General features: G+C 38.8%; 1 protein-coding gene across 3 annotated transcripts in view; it reads left to right on the top strand.

Moving 5' to 3' along the window:
* Positions 1-25958, top strand: part of LHFPL3 (LHFPL tetraspan subfamily member 3) — a 609123-nt gene that overhangs the window by 60046 nt on the left and 523119 nt on the right. The window lies entirely within an intron of this gene.

The following is a 25958-nucleotide window of genomic DNA, read 5'->3' as shown; positions in this document are numbered from 1 at the left end:
CTTAGTATCATTTTATTTTTGGATCCTTACACTTGGATTCTAATGTTAAGATTTTAGACTCCAAGACAAACTATAGGTGAGGCCTTGAGTAATTGACTGTCAATACCCCTTCTACGTCAATTGTTTCCTTAGACATGGGCTAATCTTGTCTGTCAAAATGTAAGTTAATTATCAAAAATTAACATGGGTCCTGGCCCTTGTGATTGTACTTTCTTTAACAGATATTCAGATGAACTGGCATTTAAGATCATCAGTTTAACAATTTTGCCCTCAGATCTTAGCATTCATAAGTGTTTGATAATTGAACACACAGCACCTGGCTTCTCCTTCAAAGGCTTGCTTTGAAGGAAACAGTCTTTTCTCCTAAGGAGAAACATTTTAAATTCATTAGATTTCTGGAAGGAAATATTGCACTCAGTAAAACTGTAACTTGTTTGGAGGGAAAAAAGTCTTTCAAATAAGCAAGGAATAAATGGCATTTTTTTCTTTTGTTGTCTTGTCAGTTGGAGTTTAGAAAGTCTTATAGTCCCTCATTAAAGGTTATTTTTGAATTTCGAATGTCAGTAGTGCTTGTTTCTCTGTGCTGTGTGGAATTACTTCTAAGCATGTCATCACTTGTCTGTCTCCTGAGAGTAGCTTTTCTTTAGCTCTCTAGAAAACTACCATGAATCCTGAAAGTTGAGTATATGAGTGCTATTCATCTGACTTACCTTTCCCTCTGCAGTCTGTATGGGTGGGGGAAGTTAAAATGAGAGAATTTTTTTTTTATTAGAGCAGAGTATATGGGAAGAGTAACATAAATAGTGAAATGAAATAAAAACAATCCCTGAGTGTTGGGAGTGGAAGGGGAAGAACTAGTGAATAAGAATGTCAGAAAGCAAGGAAAATGAAAATAATTTCTAAATAAAAGGAATATAGGAAATTAGACAGAAGTTAAAGGGGAAGGGAAAGAATCAGGAGATTTTGGGGGAGTGTTAGCCAGCAGGACTTAGGGACTCTAGAGTCACTCTTGATGATCCTCAGTCTGGCTGTGCCTACCTGCTGCTGGCACTCAGGACTGGGGATGTGGTGTTGCTTGGTCTGGTGGGAACCACACCAGATGGTGCTCTGGGAACCATGTTGTGCTGAGGACTCAAGTCAGACATATATGTATCTGTATATGTCAGGCATGTCCTCCAGTTTTTGGAGTAATCTCACTGTTCCCTCAGTATTTTTAAACACAAAATATCACAATTTCCTGTTTGATTCTAGTACAGTAAATACCTACCAAGATGGTTGTATCAGCATTTGTTAGCAACACTGAGAGGCCTCCATGCATTTGAGTCAGAGCTTCTGTTAAGTTGTTTTGAAGGACTAGAGTGAATCCAAAATGAGAATGAGGAATAATTCCATCAAGAGAGTTTTTTTCTCCCTGAGAAATGGCATGTATTTGAAGGGGAATTAATTAATTATTTTATTGAATCACTATGAGATACAGTTACAAAACTTTCATTTTTGAGTTTCATACAGTGATAGAATACCCATCTCTCCATCAGTGCACATTCTTTACTACCAATGTCCCATGTTATCTCTCAACTTTTGGGCATTATGGTTTGCAATATAGATACTGAGAGGCTATCACGTTTGGTCCTTTATCTACTTTCAGCACACATCTCCTATCTGGAATTATCCCTCCAACCATAATTTACTAGTGATCCCTTCTCTATTCCAGCTGCCTTCTCCTCCAGCTCATGAGGCAGGCTTCCAACCATGGAGCAGTATTCCTGGCCCTTGTGTCTACTGTTCTTGCATGTCAGTCTCATATTATGTTATTTTATGTTCCACAAATGAGTGCAGTCATTCTATGTTTGTATCTCTCTTTCTGACTCATTTCACTTAGCATGGCACTCTCCATGACAATCCCCATCCTTCCTAACAGCTTCATAGTATTCCATTGTGTAGATGTACCAAAGTTTAAAAGGGAATTTTCAAGGAGCATCTTGGTAAGAACCATTTACTTGCCAAATTTTGCCCAGGAAAGGGAAATCTTTGGCATAGGAAGGGCAAGGAACAATTGGAAAATTAGATCTTGGTGATGTGCATACCAGATTTAATTCTGTAACCAAAGGTTGGAAGTGGCCCCAGAAGTCTACAGGAAGGCTTATATCTCCTCATGTCTTTTGCTCTCTCAGCACTCTCCCAAGTAAGAAGAGTTCTAGGCTGCAATGCCCAAAATCGGGGGTGGGGGTGGGGGAGGGGGTGACGAGGGAGGGAAAGGGAGAGGGAAAAGGAGAGGGAGGGGAGAGAGCTATATATATATATATATAGAGAGAGAGAGAGAGAGAGGGAGGGAGGGAGAGAGACAGAGAGACAGAGAGAGATAGAAGAAAAGTGCCTGCCATAGAGGCAGACAGAGGTGATGGGTGATGGGAGGGAACCTGGGAACACTGGTGTTGGGAAATGTAAACTGATGGAGGGGGATTTTGGAATACTGTATGACTGAAATCCAATCATGAACAACTTTGTAAGGGTCTATCTCACAGTGATTCAATAAAAAAAGTTATTAAAAAAAGAAGAAAAGTTTTAGGTCCTACCTAGTAAAATGACTTTTTCTTTATTTCCAGTGTCCTAAAGCAAGACCAGGCAAGTGTTAAGATTTTAATACATTTTCAACCTTTAGTATCCAATGCCCATAAACCTTTGCATTTCCATTGTCCTGTTCTGAGGCCCACCTGCCAGACTTCTCAAAAGGATTTATCTTCCTTTGTCACTCACCTCCCTACAAAGTGAAAATGCTCAAGACCCGCTGAGAAAATGATTGTGGTTCTTGTGGCACTTATTGTTCTTTTATTATTGTTGTTTCTGGGTCTGGGCTACACCTGGCTGTGATCAGCTTGGTGCTGGGATCTAACCTGCAGCTTCCTCTTTGAGTTAGAATCCTGGTCCTATAGTTTTGATGGTAAATTAATGACTTCATGTGCTGATCTCTGTGAGCTGGGTTAATGAGACGTTCTCTGAGAGATATGGCCCCACTTATGTGCTAATAGATTGACTTTAAGCTGAGTCTGCAAAGCTGAAGGTCAGACTTGGCACCAGGGTAAAATCACCACGGTAATGATTGCTTCTCTAGAAGTCATCTTGGTAGGCAGCCAATCTTCCTTTCCTGGTGACACTGAGCTGTCGGGGTAGGTGGTTAGTTATCACTCAAGCATATGCTCATTCATTTATTCATATATCAGCTCACTCATTCATTCTTACAAGAAAGAATTATTTAAATGTTAGGATGAGGTAAGATGAGTATTTAAGAAACTACAGTTGTTAAATGTGTTATAATTTGGCAAACTAACAGGACTTCTGCTAGAAGATGAATGCACTCCATGTCATTTTCTTTTAGAATGAGTCAAATTTTAAAATATATACCTTTAAAAGTTTGAAAGAAGGAAGAACTTCCATAATGGCCCTTCAGTAATTATGCCACCATGAAGTTGTCAGAGCCAACTTTTCAGAACTCTTTAACCAAGGACTTGCATATATCTGAGAAATTGCTCCAGAAAAACAGCTGAACCTCACTAAGAATAGGTGTATTTATACAGTTTTACTTATTCTATATCCATCCCTTTAGTCCATTTCTGTGGTAACCTTGCAAATAAGCAGTCTTTCATCCATGGTAATTGTGAAAACCATCAGCCTAGCAGCCACTGGAGTGGACTTACGCAGTATGATAGTCTTATTATCTCAGAGCATTACCATTATTTGATCTGTCTCACAATTCCCTGAAAAGACTATGCTTACACTATGCAGGGAAAACCATACCCTCAACCCTTTTTAGGAAGCTTGTAAAAAAAATTAATAGCAAATGTTTATTATCATTTCTACCTGAGGCTGCAAGGCCAATTGGAATAAATAAAAGCATGGCTCAAAACTTAAAAGGAAAAGATGTGCATGGGATTTTTTTAAAGCTCTGTAATATTCCTGGCCTCTAGAAGACCACATCCTTATGTGATGCATGATAAAGGAGCAAAACAGAGATTGTTCTAATTTTTCTCCCATGGCTAACCTTGAAGTACTGTACAAGAAGGATATAAGGACCCGAACATAGAGTTATAAACACCCAGAGTGTGCCTCAATACACATACTGATTACCAATACACATAAAAGGGCAGAAAACTGTTGGTTCAAGGAAATTCTTGAAATTCAAGAAAATCTCTGTTCAATCATTGTTTAACTATTAAGTGACAGGACATAGTTAGAATACAAACTTTACAGTGGTAATTCAGGAAAGTCACTCAATAAAAAGTGATAAAAAAAACAGTAGCAACAAAAGGTCCTGGATGGGAAAGATCCTTGATTTCACTTTTCCAAAGTTGTCACATTATACATGCTTATTTTCCACCCCCTAATCATAAAACACACAAAGAAGCAGACAAGTATGCTCCTCATACTAGGAACAAAGCAAGCAATAAATCTGTCAGAGGAAGCCAAGATATTAGATTTACTAGACAAAGATTTTAAATCAGCTTTATAAATATATTTAAAAACTAGAGGAGGGGCTGGAGTGATAGCACAGTGGGTAGGGTGTTTGCCTTGCATGTGGCTGACCCAGGTTCAATCCCATATGGTGCCTGAGCACTGCCAGGAGTAATTCCTGAATGCATGAGACAAGAGTAACCCCTGTGCAAAGTCGGGTGTGACCCAAAAAGAAAAAATATTAAACAAATAATAAACAAAACTAGAGGAAAATATGCCCTAAGTACTAAATGAGGAGCTGAAGTGATAGTACAGCCATAGATAGGGCACTTATTTTGATCAAGGCCAACCCAGGTTAAATCCCTGGCATCCATTTAGGGGATCGCAGGAGAGATCCCTGAGCACAAATCCAGCAGTAAGCAGTGAGCACTGCTAGGTATGGTCCAAAAACATAAAACAAACTTCAAGAACTAAAGGAAATTGTAACAATGATATACCATCAAAGACTATCAATAAAAAGATAAGATTGTGAGGAATTGGATTGAAAGATATAATAATAAATGGGTGATTCGTTAGTGGGCTTTACCACATATTTGAGCTGGCAGAAAGAAGACTCAGGAAAATTGAAGAGTTCAATTAAGATAGCCCAAGAAGCAGGATAAAAAAATGAAAAATTGTTAGTCCCAGAGACCTATGAAATTATCAAGTGTACTAACATATCCATAATTTGAATTTTAGTAGATAATAGAGAATAGAGGGAAAAAGGTACATTGGAATAATGGAAGAAATATCGGCGTAATTATAAACATTTGATGAAAAGTACCAACTAAAAATTAATAGCTTAGGAACTATCACATAGGAAAAATTAAGAAATACCCACCTAGACAGATTATAGTAAAATCATTAAAAGGCAAAGCCAAATAATTAGTCTTGAGAGTGGTAGGAGAACAATTTGTCATGTACAAGGAATCCCAATTGGATGAGCTGCTAACTTTTCACCAAAGCTTTAATCAGAAGACAATGTAATAACACATTCAGAGTGCCCAAAGTAAACAATACCACAGCAGTTCATCAACTCTCCTTAATAAGAAGGAAAAGAAAGTAATGCATTTAAACTCTTTGAAAGAGCAACATTACCCTAATACTAAAACCAAAGACTTCAAAATAAAATTACACACTAATATTCTTTAGAAATACAGATACAAAAATCCTCCAGAAAATACTTAGCAAGCTAATAAAGCTATAAAATAGATTATATACTATGAATATTTGTGATTTATATTATGACTATAAGGCTTGCTTTAGTTAAAAAATGTAAATGTATGGGAGTAGGGTGCCGCCAGCAGGTCAATATGTACCTGCCAGGCAAGTACATCAGGAGCCTGATTGTGCCTTCAGACTTCCTGATACCCTAAAATTGCCTCTGTGCCTTTGGCTGGACCCCAACAACTTGGTGCCAAGTTTATCAAAAAATTCATCTGCCAAAAGTTAGGTATGGGGGAGCCACACCCACAAACCACCTCTGGCTCAGCTATATAAGCTCATTTATTGGCCTTATTTCATAGACCCATATATCTCGAAAGAGATCAAAAGTCGCAGGGGCCAGCTATGCAGTGTGCTGCAGGAGAGTGGGCACGCCCTGCAGGGCATATGCCAATAGCTTATTTCTCTGGAAAAGATGAAAACAAGGGCCATTGTGTAAACACAAAAGGACAGCAGCAGTCTACTTCTCCCAACGCCCGTGTTCAGTAGTCTCAGGCTGTTTCCCCCATTCCAGGGAGGTCAATGGCAATGGATAGTCGAAGGAAACAAGGGCCAGGCTGGTTGATCTAGTTGCAGTTTATTCTAATCCTCTCTCCATTTACTCCTGTATCTCCTCTGCCTCTCCCAGCCCCATTTTACAGTCTCATTATATCCCAGAAAATTATGTCATGGAGGGCCCAGGTTCTCTCAGACCTGTCACCCCCAGGTTCTCTCAGCCTGTGTTCCCCCTAGAGAGCCCTGAAAATCTCCTTATATATCATGGTACCTCTAAAGGGCGCAATGCAGTGATGTCATCAAAAGAAGTTACAGAAAGAACATTGAGGCAGCAAAATATACATTGTTTCTTTACATCTGCAAGCCAGTAATTTTGACCTCTGGAAAGAAGATACAATACCAAAACTTAAACCTTTCTTGGGCTAAAAGCACTTGGATTTGTATCCCAAAGACTGGTCTGCTAGAGCCTAGAATCTACATCCCAAAGATCAGGCCTGGCTAGCACGTGAGATCTTCATGTTAAAGACCAGCCAGGTTTCTGTGAGAAAAGGAAAACTGCCTCTTCCAGTGTACTGAAATTATTTACTGAAGGCAGTTTGAAAGGGGAAAATGTTCAGCCTTTTTCAAACTAGTCAGGAAACATGAGAAATCTCGCCCATTTTCATGGGTCCCTATGTTCCTGCCTGTTGTGCTGTGTAATCTACATGGCCTCACCCTGACAGCTCAGTCCAGCCCCAACGGGTTGTGGTAACAATTACACATAGGTGTGGTCACAATCAATAGAGGTAGAGTTCTTTCTCTTGGGGGAAAGCAGCTTCTAGGACAGATTCTCATTTAGCAGATCGACCCACCCTAGAATGGAATCCCCTGGGTGGGTTTCTCCTCTCCTTGTCCAGCAAACATATAAGCATACATAATATAAATCATCTTGTATGGATGCAGTAAGAAATACTTTAAGCTTATAAAATTGCTCTCCTAGGGTCATCTCGATCTCAGACTACAGTGCTCAGGCCAGATAGTCTTTCCTATCCCTAGCAGGGTCCTAGTCTTGTTGTTACTTTTGGATCATGACAGCATTTGTCTATGATCAAACTCTTAACTTACAGTTAAGAATCATGGCACTTTGGCCTGGCCCATATCGATGCCAGGGTAGCACATAGCTTACCACTTGCCCTGGTTCCATCCTGTCTCTCATCAGGACCCTGCTTTTGGGGTGCTAGGAACTAAGGGCAACTGAGGCTTAAGCTGAGAAAGCAGATGCCTGGGAGTGAATAATATTAAAAGCCAATTAAATCCTAAGTCACAAAGCATAATATTAACTTTCTTCCCGTATCTATATAAAAAGGACATTGTATTAAAGTAAACTATTCAAAAGACATAAGGAGAGGAGAAAGGCAATATTAACTTACAATACAAGTTCAGAGTCCTAGAAGGATCTGACCTTACAAATTAACAGATTCTGATGAGGGGAAAAGCTGATTAACTGGTTGGGGTAGAGAGCATAGAAGTGGTTACAGATAACCAAAGGAATGGGAGTGACTTGGGAGCACTGTGATGGGTCACTGTCATTGTCACTGTCCTCCCGTTGTTCATCGATTTGCTCATGCAGGCCCAGTAATGTCTCCATTTTGAGACTTGTTACTGTGTTTGGCATATTGAATACGTCACAGGTAGCTTGCCAGGCTTTGCCGTGCGGGCAAGATACTCTTGGTAGCTTGCTGGGCTCTCCGAGAGGGGTGGAGGAATCAAACCCGGCTCGGCTGGGCTGGCTGCGTGCAAGGCAAATGCCCTGCCACTGTGCTATCGCTCCAGACCAATAACTAGTTGTAACACTGTCACTGTCACTGTCCTCCCGTTGTTCACTGATTTGCTCGAGCAGGCCCAATAACATTGTGAGACTTTCTACTGTGCTTGGCCTCTCGAATACATCACAGGTAGCTTGCCAGACTTTGTCGTGCGGGCAATATACTCTCGGTAGCTTGCTGGGCTCTCCGAGAGGGGTGGTGGAATCGAACTCAGGTCGGCCACGTTGGCTGTGTACAAGGCAAACGCCCTACCTACTGTGCTATCGCTCCAGCCCACTGTGATGGGTATAATCTGATAAACCTAAGCTCCTTGTGGCAAGGGAGAAAGGACAAATCAATTGTTATCCTACAGTCCATGATCCAGAGACACCAAAAGAACCTCTGAACCAAGCAGCTTGCTGCAGAGATGCCTCTGGACTTTAAGCCAGGCCTAATTCACTTGGGTGTCACATATGGGGGCAGGCTTCATCCTTCCACCTGCCCCCCCACAACCGCGGCTCATTGGAAGCTGCCAACTTCCAGAATCCAACAAGAAGTACAGTTATGCGTGTTCAATGATGGCAAACACCAGGTCTCAAGGGATAGGGTATGGGCCAGTTCCTCTCATCCTCCCCATCCTCATGGGACCCCAGAGGTCACATCCACAAATTGTCTCAGGCTGCTCTTTAAGCTCCTTAATGGCCATGATCCAGAGACACACAAAAGAATCTTCAAACCAAGCAGCTGACTGCAGAGATTTCTCCTGACCCTAATTACCTAAAATTTTAGAATTCCAGTAGTACCCGGTTGCTCTTGCAGCCGCACATTTTAAATGCTATTCATAACAAGCAATACAAACGAGAGTATGAGGGGATTGTCTGTCATAGAGGCAAGGGTAAGGGTTGGGATGGGGAAGATACTGGGGACCTTGGTCATGGAAGATGTTCACTGGTGAAGGGTTTGGTGATCGATCATTGTATGACTGAAACGTAAACAGGAAAGCTTTGTAACTATCTCACGGTGATTAAAAATAGTCATAATAAAAATTAAAATAAAATTAACATTCTGAATAAAAAAAGTAATGTGGAGTTCATGTCCAGTTCAATCAGCTTAATCAGTGACTGAATAAATAGCAGTACTCCTACATTAAAAAAAAATGTAAATGTAACATAGCATATTGATAAAATACCAAACAAAAACTGCATGATAATATCAAGACAAGAAAAGCATTTGACAAAATTTAACATACCTTTATCATAAAAACACAAGAAACAAGGAAAAAAGCTTTATTTATTCAATAAATAGCATTTGAAATAAGTGTCTAGCATGAGTAAGAGATTAATAAAAGGACAGAATGTTTACTTCTTAAGATTGGGAACAAGGAAAAGAATGTTCACTAACAACTTCTATTCAACGTTGTGCCGTAAGTTCTAGTCAAGTAATTAACCAGGGAATACACACCTGGGCATATTATAGTAAATTATAGTATAGAAAATAAAAAGAAACAAAAAGTAACATGATTTGAAAGGCAGAAGACCATACATATTATAGGTTTGCAAAACTACCTAAATGTCTTAACTTTTTATGTAGAAGATCTTAAGATATCCACTAACATCCACCTATACTTAACCAATTTCAAAACCTATTATAAAGCTGCCTTGTTCAAGGTAGCATGACACTCATAAAAATTGACACAGAGATTAGGAAATATAATCAAGAGTTCAAAAACAAACCCTATACATCCTTTCATTAGTTGATTTTCAATAAGTTTGCTAAGATCGCTTACTGGGAAAGAGGAATCCTTTCAACAAATTGTAGTTTAACAATTTTATATCTATGAGCAAAAGAATGAAGTTTGGCTTTTACCTCATAATATACAAAAGTTAACTATGTCAGATTATAGGTGAAAATGTTAGATCTAAAGCTATAGAATGCTTAGTATAGTAGTAGGGATCAGAGAGATGGTATGAAAGTTAAGGCACATGCCTTAGTTTGATCCATGGCACTACTGGGTCTCTGGAGCACCTCTGGGTACATCAGTGGAGGCCCCCAGGCATTGCTGAGGTGTTCCAGATGGTAACCCCGGCAATGCGGGGTGAGAGTAGCACCACATCCTCAGGCACTTTATATTAATTAACTACTTAGTTGACCAGAATTGCTGGGAGGGCCCCTGGGCCTCCAGAGCACAGCTTGGGAGCCCTTCTGCCCCAGCTACATAGTAAGAAATATTTATGATTGTAGTTATTGGTATTATTGAGAAAAAGGAAAAAAGCACAAACAACAGGAAATAAGATGGTTAAATTGAATTTCATAAGAGTGAAGCCCCCACCCCCCTGCCCTTTCAAGCATCAAGAAGTTGAAAATACAATCCACAACATGGGATAAAATATATATTTATATATACATACAAATATATATTTATATATACATATATGTACATATATATGTTGATGTCTAGTATTTAGGATATAAATAACTTATAATTCAATAATAAAAAGATAAAGAGCTTAATTTAAAAATTGGCAGTGAATCTTCATACATTTCCAGAAGATATGCAAATGGCTAATGAACACATGGAAATATACTCAACATCATTGCTCATCAGTGAAATGCAAATCAAAACCATGATGAGACACCCACTAGGATGACTATAATAATAATGAAAAAAGTCAGATAATGCACGTGTTGTCCAGGATATGGATAAATCAGATTTCGCATGTTCAATGCCATAGAGATCATTCAACAGGGAAGGTGATTGCCTTGCATGGGGCTGACCCAGGTTCAATCTCTGGCACTACATACAATCACATAAGCCCTGAGTACAGCTGGGTGTGGTCCAATTCCCTGCCCTCCCCCCAAAAAACCCTTCATGTTCTGGAGGTGGGAATTTAAACTAATTAAGCTACTTTGGGAAGTAATATGACAGTTCCATAATTAAGTATAGAAGATGACAGTAATTCCATTCTCCCAACAACTTGTACATTACTGTTCATAGTAACCAAAATGTGATAATGGATAAACAGGATGTCACATAACCACACAATAGAATACTATTCAACAGTAAAAAGCAACTGTGTGTGCAATGTGAAAACATCATGCTTGATAGAAGAAGCCAGCCATACTGTGTGATTCCATTTATGTGAAATTCACAAAATAAAAGGAGTCCTTAGAAGATAGATGATTGGTTGTCAGGGATGGGGGTAAGAGGAACAGCACTGTCCCTGAGTCTGGGGGTTTTGGCAGGTTGATGACTGTGTTCTAAAATAATATAGTAGCAATGGCTATACATCTCTGTAGACTAAAAATGAGTGCCTTGCTTATTTTTAAAAAGTTAGTTTTGTTTGGATTTTATCTCAGTAATACTTACAAAAATTCTGTTTTTAATTTTGGCAAAATTAGAAGCTGCCAGGGTCAATGCCTTTTAAACTGGGGTGTTTCCCAGATTACCTGGAGATTGTCACTAGCATGCATACTTTTGATTCACTTGATCTGGAGTAGGGCTAGAGAGTCAGCATTTTAACCAGTTCCCAAATGATATTGTTACTTCTGATTCTTAAATTAAATTGCAAAAAGAAAAAGTATGGAAAAGTACATTCATAAGCATTAGTGATTAATGAACCCGGTGATCTTAAATTGGTCCATTTAAATATTATTCTAGGGCTGGAGAGATAGCACGGGGGTAGGGCGTTTGCTTTGCATATGGCCTACCCGGGTTTGATTCCCAGCATCCCATATGGTCCCCTGAGCACCGTCAGGAGTGATTCCTGGGTACAGAGCCAGGAGTAACCCCCGAGCATTGCTGGGTGTGACCCAAAAAGCAAATAAATAAATAAATATTACTCTACACTTCCAGATTTTCTGGTTCTTCAAATATGTTTAAATTAAAAATGTCTATAATTATTTCTCAAAATGGAAGGAAAATAAATCCTCTGTACCATGTTATATTTGTTTCAGGATAATGTTTATTTTCTATTCTGTATTTTTGTCAGGGAAATTAATTTTGTAAGGGAATGTATGAAAATCTAATGTAACCTAAATGTATACGTTCACATTATTATTGATTTTGTATTTTCTTTATAAGAAATCTGTTTGGTATTAATAAGACAATTAAAATTAATTAGTTAAAATTACTGGTTGCTAGTTTCCTTTGTTCCCTCGCTGAGATTTTTCCCATACTCTTACTCCTAGACACTTTTCATGATTTTATCTACTTCATTATCAGCAGAGCCCCCTGATATACTCCCCCCCCCAAAAAAAAAGAAATCTAAAAAAAAAAAAAAAGAAAGACATATTGAACCACCAAAGTATGTCTACCTCTTCTTTGCTCTTTTCTCTGTGGAGCTGTTTTTGCTGCCATTGAATCCATATGGTGGAAAATACAGCCATGCCATTGCTTTGGAATTTCTGTGCTCATAGACCCACAGCTTCAGCCACACTAGGAGACACCAACTCTAGATTATTTTGATGAACTAAACCCATTCCAGATTTTCAGAAGAGGGGGCTTGTCCAACTTCTGTTCAGTTGTTCACCGTATTGTGCATAATGCCTTCCAAAAACTCATTGCTTCAAGGGGTGGGCTTGGGAAGCTTCAAAGGAGGTCAACTGAAGGGAAATGAAGGCTGCGCAGAATATATTGAGGAGCATTGACACAGGAGAAATAAAATGGAAATCTCCAAAACTTTAGTTATGACAAGTTACCAAGTTACCAGAGTAAGTAGATTTATAAGAAAAACTCAGTGGTCTGATTTAAAAGAGAGGGTGTGCCCAGCAGGTAACTGATTAGCAGTCAGTGATTAGTAGTGATACTCTAACTACTAATTACTAAAAGAAAGTAGTGATTACTTAGTACTACTCTACCTACTAATTACTAAAAGAAAGAATGACAGCTGTGGTATTCAAGGTTCCTCAGAGCTCAGTCAAGGAGAGTCAGAGGCATTCATTTTCTCCAGTCACACTCTTGATTAGATCCCACACATCTTCCTCATGAAATAGGATACAAAAGTGCAGCTATGATGAGTTAATGAAAGAAGGAGGTGAAAAGTGTGTAGAGCTTTCACCCTCTCTTTTCTTGTAGTGTTTTGCATGATTGGATTAAAATACATCATCTGAGCTTGCCATGGCGAGAGATGGAAGTAGGAAAGGGAATTTGAAGGGGGATCTGGAGACAGTGGTAGAGGCAGACAGACACTCCTGTGGGGTGGGGGCTAGTGTTGGAATGTTATATGCATGAAACCCTGTCATTGACAGAATTGTAAATCATAGTGACTAAATAAAGGCCCTCCCGTTGATCATCGATTTGCTCGAGCGGGCCCATTAACGTCTCCATTGGAGACTTTGTTGTTACTGTGTTTGGCATATCGAATACGTCACGGGTAGCTTGCCAGGCTCTCCCGTGCAGACTAAATAAAATTTAAAAATAATAAATTGGATTAATGAACTCCTGGGCTGGAGCGATAGCACAGCTGGTAGGGCGTTTGCCTTAAATGCAGCCAACATGGCTGACCCAAGTTTGATTCCTCTGCCCCTCTCGGAGAGCCCGGCAAGCTACCGAGAATATCTTGCCCGCACGGCAGAGCCTGGCAAGCTACCCATGTTGTATTTGATATGCCAAATACAGTAACAAGTCTCACAATGTTACTGGGCCCGCTCGAGCAAATCCATGAACAGTGGGGGGACAGTGACAGTGATAGTACTAAGCTGTGGTGAGGAGTACTATTCAAATATAATCTTTGACATAGTGCGTCACAACTCGGTACAGAAAATGAACTCCAGGGATCTCAGTAAAATTCCTAAAATTGAGGAAATAATGAAATGAAAAATCATAAAACAATATTTTTATAGAACTTGGGATATGTTTAAAGTATAGGTAAGAGTTGAATTTTCTAATAAAATTATACCAATTTCATTAGTATAAGAATTATACTAATTTTATATTGTGTAACATTATCTTGAGAGATATTCTATAGCTGAGGATATGGAGGTGTAGCTCTGTGGTAGAGCACTTTCCTTGCTTTATGAGGCTCTAGGTTTGATACCCAGCATTACTAATATAACATTAAAACCAAAAATCAAGATATTCTAGAGCTGCACACCAAGCCTCTACTTTTGGTTTGTAGCTCTAGAATATCTCTATTTTTTAATGTGTGTTAGTTGTGTGTGTGTGTGTGTGTGTGTGTGTGTGTGTGTGTGTGTGTGTGTGTGTGTGTGTTGGGTACATACCTAGCTTTGCTCAGACCTTGTTCCTGACTCGGTGCTCACGGGTGACCCCTGGTGGTGCTAAGAGTACCATATGCAGTTCTGGGCATTGAATTGGAGTAGACTATATGTACAAGGCAAGTACCTTACCCTTTGTACTTTCTCTCCTATTCCTGTTTGTTGGGTATTGTTACACAAAAAAATAATTTTACCATGCTTCTCAGGAAAATATGAGACTTTGAGACATTTCTCGAAACTCGTGGACATTTGTATAATGGCATCACAGGAAGAGAAGACCTCTTGGTACAGAGTCATCAGTTACTTCATCATTTTACCACATAATTACCCCCGCCCCCCAAGTGACATCATCTTTCTTTCTTCTTCCTGACTGGGAGCAGTCTCACTTTATCCACTGTAAAATCTTAGCACGCTGAAGGTTGTGTGTTCACGGGCTCTTTGGACGTCTCTGTCTCACTGCCCACGTTCGGTGCTCTTGAGCCGCTGTGTGTGGCCTGGGTCAGGACGGCTATTCTCTTTCTCAAGCTTGAGCCCCTCTCACTCTGACTCTGGATCTCTCCCCCCTGGACCTACAGTCTTAGTTTATATAGCAATCACGTAAGGCGATGACACAAATGTGGGTTGAACATTAACAAATCAACAAAGAGAGGTAAGACCACTCCTCCAGGAGATTAACTCAAGGATAAAATCTCGTCTAAAGAAATTACTCCAGATTACAAGGAGATCCACTCAAGAGTGGGTCCCAACAAAGGTGTGTTCTTCCCTCAGTTAGTAATCTACTTAAATAGTTGCAATAAATCTACTTCTAATATTTCTAGCAATGTCATTCTGTATGAGCACAGTAAGAGATATAAACTTAGTTTGGTTCTTCCTGAAAACATCTCACTCTACATTCCGCAGTCCTCAGGCCAAGTTAGTCTTCCTAGCCCCAGCAGGGTCCTAGTCTCGTCATTACTTACTTTTGGATCATGACAGCATTTGTCTATGACCATGTCCTCAACTTATAGTTGAGTATTGTGGCACTTTGGTCTGGCCCATTTCATGCCAAGGTAGCTCACAGCTTACCCTGGGTCCATTCAGTCCCTCGTCAGGACCCTGCTTTGGGGTGCTAGGATCTAAGGGCAACTGAGTCAAGAAAGCAGATGCCCAGGAGTAAATATTATTTGGAGTCAATTAACTCCCAAGTTACAAAGCATAATATTAACTTTCTTCCTGTGTCCATACAGAAAGGACATTGCTTTAAGGTAAACTATTCAAAAGACATAAGGAGAGGAGAAAGGTAATATTAACTTATAATACAAGTTCAGTGCCCTGGGGTGGGTGTGACCCGATAAACGTAACCTACCGGAGGAAGGACAAAACAGTGTTATCCTACAATCCATCATACATTCATGATACCAGAATATGGTGTATTTTATTACCCTCCAATAATGCAGTCACTCAGCAAATACTTTTTTTCCTATATCTTATGAGGTTAATCATGGTTAATATCTGAGAATTCCACTTTGTTGTTGTGGGATCCACTTTGATTTTGGTGGGAAGGGCATATCTAGTGTTCTACTGAGGGGCTGCTTCCAATTCAGTGTTTATGGTTGATCCTGGTGATGCTTAGTGTACTATGTGGTTCTGGGATCAAACTGAGGCCATTATGTATGAGCTAAAGACCTCAGCCCATTAAACTATATCTTCTTGTCTCCCTTGTTCTTAAGGCAATTAAATTACACTGGAGTGGTCAAGGAGTTACACTAAGGGCTATATAAAGAAAAAAAAACTTGAACTTTACCTGCCATACATTATTATTTTAGCTACATATTAAAGCTTAAAGAAGACATGCATTCTCATGGGTGAAGTTGAACATAAAAAAATATTTGCCCCTGCCAATTAGCTATTGTTAGAACAGTTTGGCATGAATTACATTATAATTAAGGTTGTATGTGGTAGGCTTTGTCCAGCATTTTTAAATTTTTGTGTTTGAGTCACACAAAGTGTTTGATACTCCTGGTTCTGCACTCAGGAGTTACTCCTTGTGGTCCTCTGGGGACCATATGAAATGCCAGGGATTGAACCTCTGTTAATCCTATGCAAGGCAAATGCCCTACCCACCATACTATTGCACTGGCCCCAGACTTTGCCCAACATTTAACCCTATCTTCTAGGTAAATTCTTTTAGTGATATGTATATAATATTATATGTATATGTATAAATACATATTCACATATATGTTAATTTTTCTTTTTCAGTGATGTGGATTGAACCCACGGACTCTGTTGCTGAGCCATATTCACAACTTATTGAAACGCCCTGTTTACTTTCGGCGAGTCTCCCAAGTAGTGTTAGAGGGCCTGGAGACAATCCATAGTGAGGCTTGGCCTGGTACTGGGCACCAGAGAGTTTGGTACTCTGTCTTTACAATGTGGTGCTGCTTATGTCAGAGGTACTAGGGCCACCAGGCCACTCAGGCAGTGCTCCAGGTTTATTAGGGTTACACCTCGAGGTGTCTGGAGGATCTTGTAGTGCCAGGGATCAAACTCAGAGCTTCTACATAGATAGCATGAGCTCTTGTCCATCGAGCTGCATCCTCAGCCTCTGGCATACTTTTGTTGGTTTTACTTTGGTGTTGGGGATTGTACTCAGGGTCTCATGCAGGTGAAGCATGCATTCTATCACTGAGCTATATCCCTGGTTCCCATGGCATATTCTTATGGCTTGTTCCTTATGATTAGTCATTTAGTTAACATATTAATAAAATAAAATCAAGTAGTCTATGTAGGTCACACCATATTTTTAGAAGAGTACTATTTACCAAACATTACTAATCTTCTGTTACCTGTCATATGATTTTTAAGCAGATTGGACGTGAAACACGGAAAATATTTAAAAATTTAATCTTAAAGATAGTATCTCTCTTAGAGAGAGAGAGGAAGTGAGAGAGACAGAGAGAAGAAAATTGCCTGCCATAGAGACAAGCTTGAGGGAGCGTGGCGGGAGTGAAACTGGGAACATTGATGGTGGGAAATGTATCCTGTTGGAAGGATGTGTCTGTATGACTGAAACCCAAACATGAACAGCTTTGTAATTCTGTATCTCATGGTGATTCAATGGAAAAAATTAACGTTAAAAATAGTATATCTCTCCCTCAGCTAAACTTCAAATCTCAAATACCCTTATCACTATCTGGGTTGGTTTAGCTGCTATAATTTCAGTGAAAGCCATAGACACTTAAAAGGTTTTTCAGTGTTTTCACCTCAAAAAATTTGACCTCTTTGTCAGGAAGATGACTCAAAGGGCTGGAGTGCATTCTTCCTATGCAGGAAGACTGAAGTTTGATTCCTGGTGTAGCTTGGTCTTCTGAGAATTGCCAAGCACTGTGCTGGAGTAGCCCTTGAAGATGGCTCATATGGTCCTAAAACTAAAACCATCCAAACCAAAAATCTCAGCTTCTTCCTTCTCTAAACTTTTTTATAAAATTTGTGCATGATTTTTATCATCCATAGTTTGGAATTTATTTTCAGTGGTGGCAGGGATTGGACCTAGGACTTTAGATATGCAAAGCATGTTCTCCTCTCTGGGGTTACATTCTTGATCTATTTGGAATGATTTTCATAAATATTTCCCACCGATAAAGACAGCCGATAAAATCTGTATACTGAACTTGTGTTGTGTTTTATTAAGGTGTAACTTAGAAACATGGATTTTATATTATCTTCTATATTGGAGTTCTATCAAAGTAACGAAAAGTATATTTTTATATTTCTTAAATGAAGCTGAAACTCAAAGATCTGTTCTAGTCTGGGGCTGGGTTTAGCTATTGGGTAACTTAAACTATCTCTGGCCAATGGCAAGGAGCCTCCCTGGCAAGAGATTGAATGCAGTACAGAAAATCAAGATTCCCAGCTGCAAACTTTAAATGCAGCATAACATGGTTATTCCAGGGCCATCCCTAGTATTTATCACAAATTAGCACATAGGAATGTTTTTAATTCTTGGGGAGAAAGAAAATCTGAGAGGACATACTATTTTTGTGCATTTTCTAAAAGCTGTAAGTAACCCATCTGCACGAGTCCCATAAACCAGAGGATGAAATGAAAAAAAATGTATTTGGCATAACATTCAAGCTAACATTTTCATTAAATGAAAACAGCCAAATCAATTTCAGCAGTGTTCAGAGGACCATAAAATAGTTTGTATTTACCAAATAGAGAAGGATAGAGACCAATGGAGAAGGAAGAAAGAAAAAAAAAAGTATAACCTTTTCAATGACTTAGAATTTGAAAAACAAAAGCAGAAATCCTAAACTCAAACTTTATTTAAGGAAATATAGGTATCCAGTGCCACATTTTTTTTAGAAATTCAATTTAGAAAATAAAAAGCAAACAAACAAGATTTATGCTAAAACAGTCATAAATAAACTTGTTTAGTCAGATTTTTTTGCTGTTGGTATTTAGTAGCCCAGCTGTGGATCTTTTTTTAAAAAAAAATTTATTAATGAGTCACCATGAGGTACAGTTACAGATTTACATATTTTTGTGTATGTAAATATCCTCCACCACCAATGGTCCCAGCATTCCTCCCACCGATCCCCCCCCCCACCTCTGGGGCAGGGCAGGGCATTCCCTTTTGTTCTCTCTCTCCCCTTGGTTGTTGTGGTTTGCAATAGAGGTATTGAGTGGCCATCCTGTTCCATCTATAGTCTACTTTCATCACGTATCTCTCATCCCGAGCTGGTCCTCCAACCACACTTGGTGTTCTCTTCTCTATCAGAGCTGCCCTTTTTCCCAGCATATGAGGCCAACTTTCAAGCCGTGGAGCAAACCTCCTGGTACTTATCTCTACAATTCTTGGGTGTGGACCTTTTAATATGAGAAGGGCTCAGAAAACTGAAGACCAAATCCAGTAAAAGAAAAAATTATGCAAATTATTAAGGGAACAATGCAATTAATTTACAAGGAAAGATTAAAGTAGCAAAGAATGTGTAGTTTTCCTTAGAAGTGACTTAGGGGAGTCATAATCACAGTGCATAGACATTAAAAAGATATAAAACACTGCTAAGAGAGAGGAATTATTTAGCATGATGCCACATGGGTATAATGAGAAATAACTGAATAAACTCAAAAAGGTTATCAAAAAGAGCTTAAAACCTGTGAGTATTTTTAGATGGCTGAGTATTTACTCACTGGAAATGCGATAGGTTTTAAACATTGAGCTTTTCAAGCAAATAGAACATAAAAGTTTCTGTTTGTCATTAGTTATCACCTCAATTAACCCACCAATATTCAGATCTAAACTCTAGGAAGGTGGGGGAAGATCCCACTAATTAAATGTATACAGAAATTTAAACTGAGAAAAAAATGGTCTTATCCAAGAACTCTTTCCAACAGACTTTGCTTATACTATTCAATTTCACTCTATTTGGAAAACTCAATGCCTTCTGGAAAACTCAGTACTCAATTACCATATTAGTATGGTAATTAAGTTCAAATTACCACACTGATATAACCTTTGGCACCCAATTGAAGGCTGGGTGGGTTCTCTCTGGGGTGGAATAAGGATATATGCTGTACTGTGCAATGAAATTCTCAGTATCCTAGTTTTTTTTTTAATTTCTTCAGGGCAAGCACTATATTTTTATTCATCTCTGTATTCCTTCCCATACATCCCATGTCATTGTGCACCGAGTAAATTCTCTGTAGACTTGTTTCATGATTAAATGAATGGAGGAGACAGGGAGGGGAGAGAAAAATACAGAGAGAGAATATAAATGAGAGACTGAATCCTCAGGATCTTACTTGAATGCTTCCAATTTTTGGCGACACTAGTGATCAAAGAATATCATCAGTGAGCAGATGTATGCCCTCTCCTTAAGAGACAGACAACATACAATTGATTCCTCTACTCTGACATGACAGAATTTAGGCCAGCAAACTATAGCTACCAGGCCAATTACGGCCTGTCACCTAGTTTCACATAGCTCATTTTCTACAATGATTTTAATATGATTGAAAAAATGAAAGATACTATAAATAATATATGAAAATTATGTGAAATTCTAATTTTGTTGTCTGTTAATTCAGATCTCTCTGTATCTATCTACCTATTGCTTTACAATGTCATAGAAGTTTCAGAAATAGAGCTTTGCATCTTGATATCCCTATACCACACCAATGCCTCCATCCAAGGTCGGTTTTTCCACTCACCTCTTCCTAATGGGTCACTATCCTGTCTACCGACTTCCTGCTTCCCTTCTGACAACTGCCATTTTGTTGTCTGAACATAAAGGTAGGGTTTTTGTGAGTGGAATGGTATGGGATTTTTCTCTAGCTGCTTTATTTCACCAGGCATCTCTTGATCCTTACAGATAGAAGGTCCATCCACACAAATTGCAACTGGTACGATTTCAAATATTTTTTAAGCTGAATAAAATTTTCTTTGAAACACAGCCAAGCCATGCTCATTTATTTACCTATGGTCCATGGCTACTTTTGCACTACAGTAGCCATAGTTTGGGGGAGTTCTAGCAGAGATCATAAGGCTTGGAAACCTCTGACACCCACTTGGCGCTTTAGAGGAAAGCTTAAAACCCTTGCTCTAATGAGAGAATAGAAAGTACTACCACATTGTTGAAAAGAATGGAATCTTTCATCTTGATCAATAAGCTAAATCTTTAAATAGTTTTTTTAATGGAGATTCTGTGATTTACAATACTATTGATAATGATTATGGTTCCTCATGCACATAGTTCCAACACCACACTCATCACTAGTGTGCTATCTCCCTCATTTAAAGATCCCAAAACCCCTCCCTTTCCAGCCCTTCCTCCCCATCTGTTCAGTTGTGTAGCTCATTTCTCCTGTTGTGTTCTGTTGCCCTTGGCCCTCTGTTGCCACCTTGCTGTGTTATCTTTAAGTCCCATATATAAGAAAGATCATTTTGTGTCTACCCCTGCTTTCCCCCCACCCCCTGACTCACTTCATTCAGCATGATATCCTCTAGTTCCATTCATGTTGCTGCAACTTGCATGATTTTGTTCTTTCTTAGAACTTTGTTATATTCCATTGTACACAATTTCTTGATCCGTTCATTGGCAGCTGGGCATTTGGTTTGGTTTCAGTATCTTGGCTATTGTACTAAGTGCTTCAATAAACTTAGGTATGCATATATCCTTTTGAATTAGTGTTTCTGTGTTTTGTGAATAGATGCCAAGAAGTGGTATCTCTGGGTTGTATAGAAGTTCTATTCTTATTTTTTTTGAGAGATCTCCTTATTTCTTTCCATAGTGGTCAAGCCAGACAATATTCCCAGCAGTGGATAAGAGTTCCTTTCTCATCATATCCCTACTCACTGGTATGAGATGATATCTCAATTTTGTTTTGATTTGTATTTCCCTAGTCATGAGTGACAATGAGCACTTTTTCATATGCCTGTTGGCCATTAATATGTCTTCTTTGGGAAGTGTCTGTTCATTTCCTTGCCTCTTTTGTGCATAGAGTAGTTGGATTTTTTTTATTGAATTTTGTGAGTGTCTGTGTTTTATAGATCTTGGGTATCAGCACTTTATTTGATGGGTGCAAATATTTTCTCCTCTTCAGTAGGGTGTCTTTATTATAGCTTCAGTTCATGGTGCAGCTTTTTAATTTGATGTAGTTCTATTTTTTAAAGAAATTTTGGTTTTGTTCTCTTTGCTACTGTAATCATCTTGTTAAAAACTCCTCTGTGATCAATTTCCTAGAGAGTCCTGTCGATATTTTCTTCTTGTATTTTATGGATTCTGGTCTAATTTAGAGATCTTTAGTCCACTTTGAATTTAAAGTTATTTTAATGAGTTGCTTAATTATCTAATTTTCTATTTGGTGAAAGAGCCAGTTTAAATATTTCAAATGTAAAAATACAGTTACATTTAATTAAAATTTCTTTGGGGTTAGCTCTTTGCTAAATGAAGTAAAGAACATTTTCAAATGCTTACATGATTTATTTGAGATCAGTAATGATTCCACCATATAGCTGGCCTTTCATATCTGTCAGAGGTTGCTTCAGGATCTTCTCCCCAGTCACCTAAATTTTTGGATGCTCATGTCTCTTATGTAAGAAGGTATCGTAATTGCATGTAATTGATATACTTAATCACTTAATCCCTTAACTTCCCGTTAGTCGTCGATTTGCTCGAGCGGGTGCCAGTAATGTCTCCATTTGTCCCTGTCGCGTGCTAGTGTAGCCCAATGGCATCTGTTCGCTCTGGGAACATGAAGAGCCTCATACCGATCGTTCATGATCTTGACGAAGAAGTCTGACCATCTGGTAGGTGGGCGGCCACGCGGTCTTTTGACATCCCGTGGAATCCAGTCGGTAACAGCTCTAGTCCAGCGGTCATGATATACATTTTCCCCTAATTTTAGTTTTGGTGGTTCTGGTGATTGAACCTATGTCTTTGCACATCAAGGCAAGTTCTTCACCACTGAACTATATTTCCAGTCCCTCCTCTGTACTTTACCTCCTCTAAATCATTTCTAGAATGCTTTAATATTTAATGTGGTATATACATTGTTTATTATTGGGGAAGCCACACCCTACAGTGCTCAGGGCTTACTTTTGGCTTCTGTGCCAGGATCACTCCTGGCAGGCCTGGTGAATATTGTGTGGTGGATTGAACCCTTTTTGACCATGTGCACGGCAAGCACCCTATTCACTATGCTATTAGTCTGGCCCCTGCAAATGCTGTTGAATACTTGTTATGATGTATTGTTTAGGAAGTAAAGACAAGAAAAGGAAGTCTGTCAATGTTTGGTGTAGATGTAATGCTTGTAGGTACATACATCTGTAATGCAGTTGCTTAGTACAAGTTGTTCTAATTAACATTTCCCATAAGTTCTAGGAAATTACAAGTTAGGCAAAGCAATGCATAAGGAAACCAGGTTCACCTATAACACTGTTTCATTCAGTCGATGGATTGAATAGCCAGGATTTCGCCCTCAGACTTGTAGTAGCTTAAAGACATCAAAGGTAACACCTACTCATGGACCTGCCATACATATCAGAACCCACAAATATAGAGCCAGTCATGATTATGGAAGCCCATCTTCACAGAATTAAAATAGCTTGGTAAATGCATGCAATACTTCAGAGAGAATTTGAGAGGAAAAGTCTGTCATCAGAATCAACATTACTAGTGTCTGATTAGTCGCAGTCAGTAACCGGAGTCACTTTTATCTGTAGTCATAAAAAGAATCAGAAGTGAGCCATAAAAGGAAAAACAAGCTGCACTTGTTTAAACTAGATGTTCCGTTGCTGGTTTGCTGCCAGGTGGACTGTGTCAGAGAAGAGCTTTTTTTAAAGACAGAGTAGCTGATCTCTGTGTTTCTGGACTGAAAATCTCAAGTGAGCAGGTGGTATTTTTCTTGCTTGTAGCCACCCACCTATGAATTTAGCTAAATATTTGTTGAGCAGTTTTGTATTTTTATCCCATGCTGTTTTGTAGGCACTATAAGTGCCTTGATTTCATAGCTTGTATCAATGTAGTTTATTTTTTTTAACTTCTTAATTGAATCACTGTGAGATAGACCCTTACAAAGCTGTTCATGATTGGATTTCAGTAATATAGTATTCCAATACCCATCCCTCCACCAGTGTCCATTTCCCAGCACCAGTGTCCCCATGTTCCCTCCCATCAGCCTTCAACCACCCACCCCCTGCCTGCCTCTATGGCAGGCATTTAGTGTCCATATAGTTTAAACATAAAGAAACAAACTTGGCAGAATTACCTATATAAAGCAGGTAAAAATTATATCATTTTAAAATTTGCTATTTCACCCTGGTCTCTTGTTACTATCTGACAATTAATTAAGCCTATTAAACTGACTCAAGTTGTTGATTTACTTTCATTATTTTGACTTCTAAGGAATAGTGTGTGTAATAAGTTTAGATTTGTAGTTTTTCAAAATAGTATTATGATTACTAAAGGTAGAAATCATATGGGGTTTGTCAGTCTTTTTCTAATGATTAAACTTTTGAACTTAGCAAAAAACAATTTCGGGACTATAGAACCATATAATGAGGTAACAATGACCTTTGAGATCTTATTTTCTTTTATTTAATATTTTATGAAATAAAACTATTTTTTTCTTCTTGTACTGTGTGAGAATTAAAAAAAATAGAATTGACTGGAAATAAAATTTTTTTCCATTGAAAATTTCAGTAGTGTCTTTAATGCTACATCAAATAACTGGCAAAGTATATAAAATTCATATATTTCCAGTAACATTTACTTCAGAACTATTTTGTACCTAGCAATGTCCTAATCATTTCCTATAAAAGTTCTCTTTTCATCCTGTCAGCAATCTAATGAAGTAGATACTGTGATTAATCTCATTTTTTTAAACTGGGACAGAGACAGTATAAGTCAGTTGTACTTGCACAATAACTGTATTAATAATACAAAATTAGGTCCTTTAAATCAGGAATTCATGATTTTGTTTATTTTCAATTGGTGGAACAAGGAGGTGTCTAAGGATCATTCCTGGTTTTGCTCAGCCCTGTAATTCATTTATGATAGTTCAGTGTTAGGGGCCTGTGGATGCTAGGAAACCATGGGACACCATGGCTCAAACATGGGACCTCAATAGGCTGGAGAAATTGAACAAGGGTTAAGGTACATACTGTCTTGCATGAGGCACAATGCATACTGCATACAGCTCTGTAGAGCCTGAAAGACTGCCAAGTGTGGTCTTGAAAGGCCCTGGAGAACCACCAGAATGTTCTGGTATTCTAGTATTCCCCAGCATTGTGGTGGGTACATTTCCCATTTCCCACCACCAATGTCTCTAGTTTTCCTCCCACTTCCCTCCCCGCAACCTGTCTCTATGGCAGACACTTTTCTTCTCTCTCTCTTTCTCTCTCTCTCTATCTCTGAATTATAGTTTATAATACAGATATTGATAGGGTATGATCTTTGTTCCTTTGCCTGTTTTCAACATGCAGTTCTTATCCAAAGTGGTCATTTCCAACTATCTTGTCATAATGGTCCCCACAATGGTCACACCACATTCTCGGGCCCTTGCATTGAACTAAAGGCCTGGTTGGCTAAGTACCAACTTAAGGGGCCCTGGGATTCCTGAGCACTATTTGAGAGACACAAAATTAATTGTTAGACTCGGGACCTTGAACATGCCATTTTGAGCTGCCTGTGACCCCATGGTCTGTTACTTCAACCACTGCACCATACTTCTTCCTGATCACTATTTTCCAGGTAACTTAAAAGTGATAAATTTGGGCTTTGGAACTTTGGTAGAAAACATTTAAGGTATGGATCTAGTTGAAATTATTTGCATTCAACATGCATTATCTGAGTGCTTATTAAAAGTTAAATCCTAGTTCAGTGGCATCCAGTTTCCTTTCATCTTTACAAGATGTTAGATTCATTGTTCCTACTTTGTAATAGGACACAGGAGCTTAAAGAAGTTAGAAAAACTCACTGACTTTAACAGGTAAAAGTAACAGCTAGAGTTCGAATACAGAGTAGGCTATTTCTTATTGCCTTTGGTGAGGAGTCTTTTTCCCATGAAGGTCTTTTAGATAAGAATTCATAACATCTCTCAAAGTGTGAAAAGTTATATTTGCTCACTAATATAAAGCTTTCCATTTATAGCACAGTCACTTGCTCTCCCCCTAGATCCTGACAATTGAGAGCTTCCTGGTGAGCTGGCACCAAATGAGGGGAGGTATAATTGTGCTGTAGAGATTTTCCTATTTGGAGAAAATTGTGAGTT

This window comes from Sorex fumeus, unplaced genomic scaffold (assembly GCF_029834395.1).
Source record: "Sorex fumeus unplaced genomic scaffold, SorFum_2.1 ptg000037l, whole genome shotgun sequence".
NCBI classification, from domain to species: Eukaryota; Metazoa; Chordata; class Mammalia; order Eulipotyphla; family Soricidae; genus Sorex; species Sorex fumeus.
The sequence above is the reverse complement of the archived record's forward strand: the minus strand, read 5'-3'. Positions and strand labels throughout refer to the sequence as shown.